At 44.2% G+C, this 5,453-nt stretch overlaps 1 long non-coding RNA gene across 1 annotated transcript in view; it reads right to left on the reverse strand.

Annotated features, from left to right (window-relative positions):
• LOC109324229 overlaps positions 1–4,563 on the reverse strand; it is a 22,543-nt gene extending 17,980 nt beyond the window's left edge. The window contains exons 1-2 of the long non-coding RNA XR_002104885.1: positions 4,553–4,563; positions 4,304–4,306 (exon numbers count right to left, since the gene is read on the reverse strand). This is a non-coding gene — a long non-coding RNA (uncharacterized LOC109324229). The remainder of the gene's footprint in view (positions 1–4,303; positions 4,307–4,552) is intronic.
• Positions 4,564–5,453: the final 890 nt, after the last annotated feature.

Genomic DNA, 5,453 nt, shown 5'->3' on the forward strand with positions numbered 1-5,453 from the left:
CCTACAGATATTTCTAATGATAAAGCCATATTTGGGTCCTGAAGGGCTCATAGGCAGAGCTCAGCATGTGTGAGGATATTTTTTACTTCCATGGGGTTAAAGGTTGGGTTGGGCTCCTTCTGCCCACATCTTCTAGCAGGATGGTCTTAAATGCTACTATTTTGTCATTCTGAAAGGAAAAGTGGCAGGTTAATCCACAGTGGGTGCAACTATATTAGATGTTTTACTGAAAAGCAGTGTAGTTTACTGCACAGTAAGCATACACATCTACATGTGTACATGCTTACTGTGTAGTAAACCTCACTAATCATGTGTAAATTTGCTACCTGTAAATGCAAGCATCAAATTTACTTGCAATTACTAACTGTGCAGTAGTGCTCAAGTAGAAACCTGACTGGGATCAAATCTGCTCTTGGTCAGCTGGCCAACAGGGCCAAGGAGGGCTCCACTCCCAGAGCCCAGGTGGGGACTATGTCCCCCTGCCCCAGCAGCAGGGGGCTTCCAGCCCCCCAGCTTCGAGATCACCATTGCAGTTGGGAAGTGGGGGGATAGGAGTTTCTTATCAACCAGTGCCAGCTTTACAACATCAGATCTGGCACTGGATGCTCCCTGCTAGCAGGGGCTGAAGAGCCTGTTTCTCACCCAGCTCTGTGATCACACAGCTGCGCAGGAAACAAGCTCTCCAGGCTGTTCTCCACCCAGGTTTGCAATCACAGAGCTGAACAGGGAACAAGCTCTCCAACCCCTGCCTCATGATTGTGAAGCCAGGGCTGGGAACTGTGCCAGTCAGGGGCAGGTCCCAGCCCTTGTGCCCCCATCAGACAATTGAGACATGGGGTTTGGAAAGAGCTTCAGGGGCAGGGCAGGACCCAGCCCCCTGTCCCAATCCACTGGTGAGGCAGCTAGTAGCAAGCCCCCACATCCTCCCTGCCACCCCCCACCCCATAAGCTCCCCCACCCCCATTCCCCCACTTACCATGGACAGCACTGGGGCCAGGGGCAGCAGGAGCACCTAAGAGCCGAAACCAAAGCATCTCTTCTGGAGGACTGACACCTGATGGCTCCAGGTGCAGTCTGGGACCATGCTTTGCTCTGCTGTTCTGCGAAGCAGATTTTTTAGATCCCTGGATATCCAGGGGTCTAATTTTCTCCCTGCACTCCAAGTTTGCAGCATGGGGAACATTTTCTCATTCTCACATGTGTGTCTTGCCCCATCTCAAAGGGGTTTGAGACAGGGCAAGAGACATTTATGCCCTCATCTGGATGCACACATTGATTTCAGTGGGGTCAGAATTTCACCCCATGTTTTGCTGGTATGAGTAATTCTGGGAATTGAATTTTAGAGTTGCACATTTTTTTTGATCATCCATCAATCCAAAGAATAAAGTAGATTCAAAGTAATGTCTAATTGTACTGGATAATTAATACCCCAAAAGGAAACTTGATCTGCTCACACTTATTTTGGAAATGGAAAAAGAGGTTAAACTCAGAAAAACAATTTGTTATCATTTAAATATTTAGCTCTAATTATAGTGAAAAAATAACTTGTAAACACTCCATTTATGAAGATTGTTTCTCTCTTTTTTTGGTTTCGAACACAATAAGTTGTGTGTTTCCAGACAGTTCATTTTCTTCCTCTTTACAAATATAACATTGTAGTATTTGTGATCCAAAAGTTAACCAGGCTATTTTAAACAAAAATTGTGTTTTTTTTAAGCTTGCTTTAATTTTGATTAGTTCTTGAATTTTTTTAAAAACCTAAATATTGGATTTTAACCTTTGCAATAGCTAAACATAACTCAATATAATTTTAACTGGTCTGTCATAAGAAAACAATATTTCCAGTTATACTTCTGATAATATGCACAATATTTATCTTTTAAGAAATAACCTGCCAATTATATGATTGAATTCTGATGCTGAATGGTGATAAATACTAGCAAAACTGGTTGACTTCAGTGGTATCAATTACTCTACCTCTATTAATGTGACAATATGATTCTGATACATAAAACTCTGATCCTGTATGTGGATGGATTACTGTACCTATGTGGAACCTCTAAGAGAATCATATGGCTCTTTAGAGCTGTCCATTCACATTCACAAAGTTATTTGAACCTGAAAACTAGCTTAGACTCATCACAAATGAAACAGAACTGAACATCAGATTTTTTACCAAAGCAAGGAACATGCACAGCTCAGAATGAAAGCCTTGTCTTGGAAATCTTGGTTCAAACAAAATAATGTGAAAAAAAACTCCCCATCTTGTCATTAAGAAAACATTAAAGCATGGTAACAACTTATCTTGGAGAGTTAGATATTTCATGCAATACAAGACATAAAATATGTGCTCAACAGAAATCAATGAAGTCAATGACAAGATTTCTCAAAGGTTAGGATTCCTCTCAAGAGACCTTCTATGTGTTGATCAGCTTATTTGGACAACTCACTTTGAAACTTTTTTGGCTATGAAATGAAAAATAAAAAGCAGTAAACTGATTTTAAAACACCTGGCACAAAAAGTAATGTTTATTTTTTTCACTTATCTGCTTTATTTTTCTCGCTAGGAACCAACCCTTGATTATTTTTTAACGTAAGGAACCAGCCCTTGATTATTTTTTAATCTCTAATCCAGCCAAGAATGGAAAGGAGACAGGCCAGGACAACAGGGAGAGACCCCTACAGGATTCATGCTAAATGCCAGTAGCTGAGTCATTTGGGTTTCCCAAACTTGTAAAAACTTAAGGTAGAGCTGGACAAGAGTGATGGACAAAAGTGCACCATGGAGACAGCAACCCCCTTTGATTTGCTTCATCACAGGCAGTGATGTAACAATACTGTGATGTCAGCAGCTCATGCCTATTGGCTATCTTGCCATTGCCTAGAATTGTGGCCTCAGAATATAGTCTGAGCCTGGGGAGTCAGTTTAGCTTCACAGGAAGACCTTGCTGAGGTCTGGTGAGGCATGGATGGATAGATAAAAGGGAAGAAGAGTGGAGAAGAGAAGTAATGATGGACAAGAAGGCAGGGCCTACCCAGAAGAGGAATCACACAGAGGGTCACTTCCGTGGATCAACCTGAGGAAAAAGAAGAGGATGGCAGCATTAAACAACTATACAGAGGATAGTCAGTTGGACAAGAAGCAAATGTGAAGGTAGGTACCACAGAAGACTAGGGCTATTTGGAGTGGGAACACTGAGGGAAATGATAGGGATGAAATGGGAATCAAAAGGTTAAGGTGTCCTATGTGTGTCTGTAGGACTTGAAGGATGGGTTAGAAATAAGATCAACGAGAGAAAAGACCGCCGAGAGAAGAGTCCTCCTGGACGAATCTCCTCAGGGAGACATGAATTTTGTTTTCTATATTTCTTACTCCCTGGTTCCCTTGGGTGGGAGGTGCTGAAGCAGGGCCAAGCCAGAGAATTAATCTCTGTCACTAGTGTAGGTGGGAGAGAGTTTCCTTGTGTTCATCAAGGGCTGCCTACTGTTCTCTCTAGCCCCAGGAGTGATCTTGGGGCACTGACTAAGCTTCCTGATGTTTCTTGTCTGAAATAGGCATCACTAAATGCCTCTGTCTTGGCAAAATGTTCAAGGAGCGAGGTAGTGTTCTGTGTCATTTATGTTGTCACAAAGCCAGAGGTTTTTATATGTGAAGATCAATAATATATCTCCCAATTAGGTGTGAGCCTGCAGCAGTCTTTCCTCTCCACATTCTCAACATGGCCACTGTTGCAATGCATGGTGCATGCTATCCTAACTAGTTCCTTTGCATGATGTAATAGTCACACTACAAAGGGCCCTATAACCCTTCCCTGTTCCATCTGCAGTGCAGCTCTGTGTATTGGACAGTATTGTGCATACTTCCACATTAAACTCCCTAAACGCCCTCCCACTAGGTTGTGTGCAGCACCTGTGCAAGACCCCCCCTCTGTTCAAAGGTCATTTCAATCAGAACTACACAACAGGTCAGCATGGGTGAGGCTTCACTTGGAGTGTGGTATACCAGTTTTGGGCACCAAATTTCAAGAAAAATGAGGACAAACTGAAAAAAGTTCAGAGGAAAGCACAATATATTAGAAGTCAAGAAAGTGTAACATGGAGAAAGGCAGAAAGAATTAGGTTTAGTTGATTCATAGAAAAGAAGATTAATGGGGATGAGGGCTTGATAACAGTCTTCTAATACAAGAAGTTTTGTTATAAAGAAGATGGTGATCTACTATTTCCTGTGACCACAGGGGATGAGACAAAAAGGTATGGAGTTAAATTACAGGAAGGGAAATGCAGCTGAAAAGTTAGAAAGAACATTCTAACTAGGAGGATGGTTAAACACTGGAAAGATCAGTAAGACAGACTATGGATTTGTCATCTCTGAAAATTTTTAAGGACAGGTTAGACAAACTTTTGTCTGGGGTGCTTTAGACAAGAATGTTTTTGTCTTGAGAAGAAGGTTGGACATAGATTACTTCCTTTGGTCCTGTAACAGTGGGGAGTCCTAGGGGTGACAGTGATCTCCCCTAGCACCCCCTACCATGCCAAGTTGGTGTTAAAACACCCTCACATCTCGCCCGCCATGTCTTTGATGTTCTGTAGTTATGTAGGGAGGCTGCCCTTCATTCCCTTGGCTGCGGTTCTGCTGGTTCCCCCTGCGGCTTGGTTCTATAATGGGGTTCTGGGCACCCCAGCCTTATGGGCTTTGCGTGGCTCCAACCACCCCTGTACCACGCCCCAAGGCTCGCAGGTGTACCGGCCGTTGTTTGGTCGATTTCACCCTCCGCGCCCCACCAACGATCTCTGGCCTGTCTCGCAGTCTGCGCATCTCCAGCGCTCTCTGGCCTTCTCACACTGCCCCCTCTCTGGGGCTTCTGGAGCCTTGCGGTTCAGGTGGTCGTAGCCGTGCCTGGCACCCAAATCTCCTCTTTGGGTCTTAAACCTCCTGTAAGGCTCAGGCGGCCTTGGCCTTACCTGGCCCCCAATCGTCTGCTCCCCTTCTCAGGGCTGGGGTCAGTGCACCCCTGAATGTTGTGCCCTCTCTGGCGGCGGGGTCCCTTCCGATCAGCTGACTCACCAGGTGTGGGCCCTTAGCTCCTCCTGGTTGCCCCTAGCAACTAGCACCTGAGCCAATACTCCTGCTTTTCAAGTAGCAGGCATCCTACAGGCCCTGTCTAGTGCTATTTTTCTATGGTTCTCTGAATTGGTTGCTAGGGGATAACCAGGAGAGTAATTGCAAAGTATTCCTGCTGGTATATTGTAACTGTGTTGTGTAACTATTACACAAGCTCATGAAGTGCTCTAAACTGTGTGGGAGTGATGCTTAAAAGTGGTTCGTTTCTCTGGAGGCCACTAAAATCACAGACACACACTCATTAGATGGCACAAAAGGTGTATTTGCAAATAGGGTCAGAGCAGAGTCAAAAACTCAGATTACTCTGAACCCACCAAGGAATTTTGCAGGC

The sequence above is a fragment of the Crocodylus porosus genome, unplaced genomic scaffold, assembly GCF_001723895.1.
Source record: "Crocodylus porosus isolate Cpor-Errol unplaced genomic scaffold, CroPor_comp1, whole genome shotgun sequence".
Classification (NCBI taxonomy): domain Eukaryota; kingdom Metazoa; phylum Chordata; order Crocodylia; family Crocodylidae; genus Crocodylus; species Crocodylus porosus.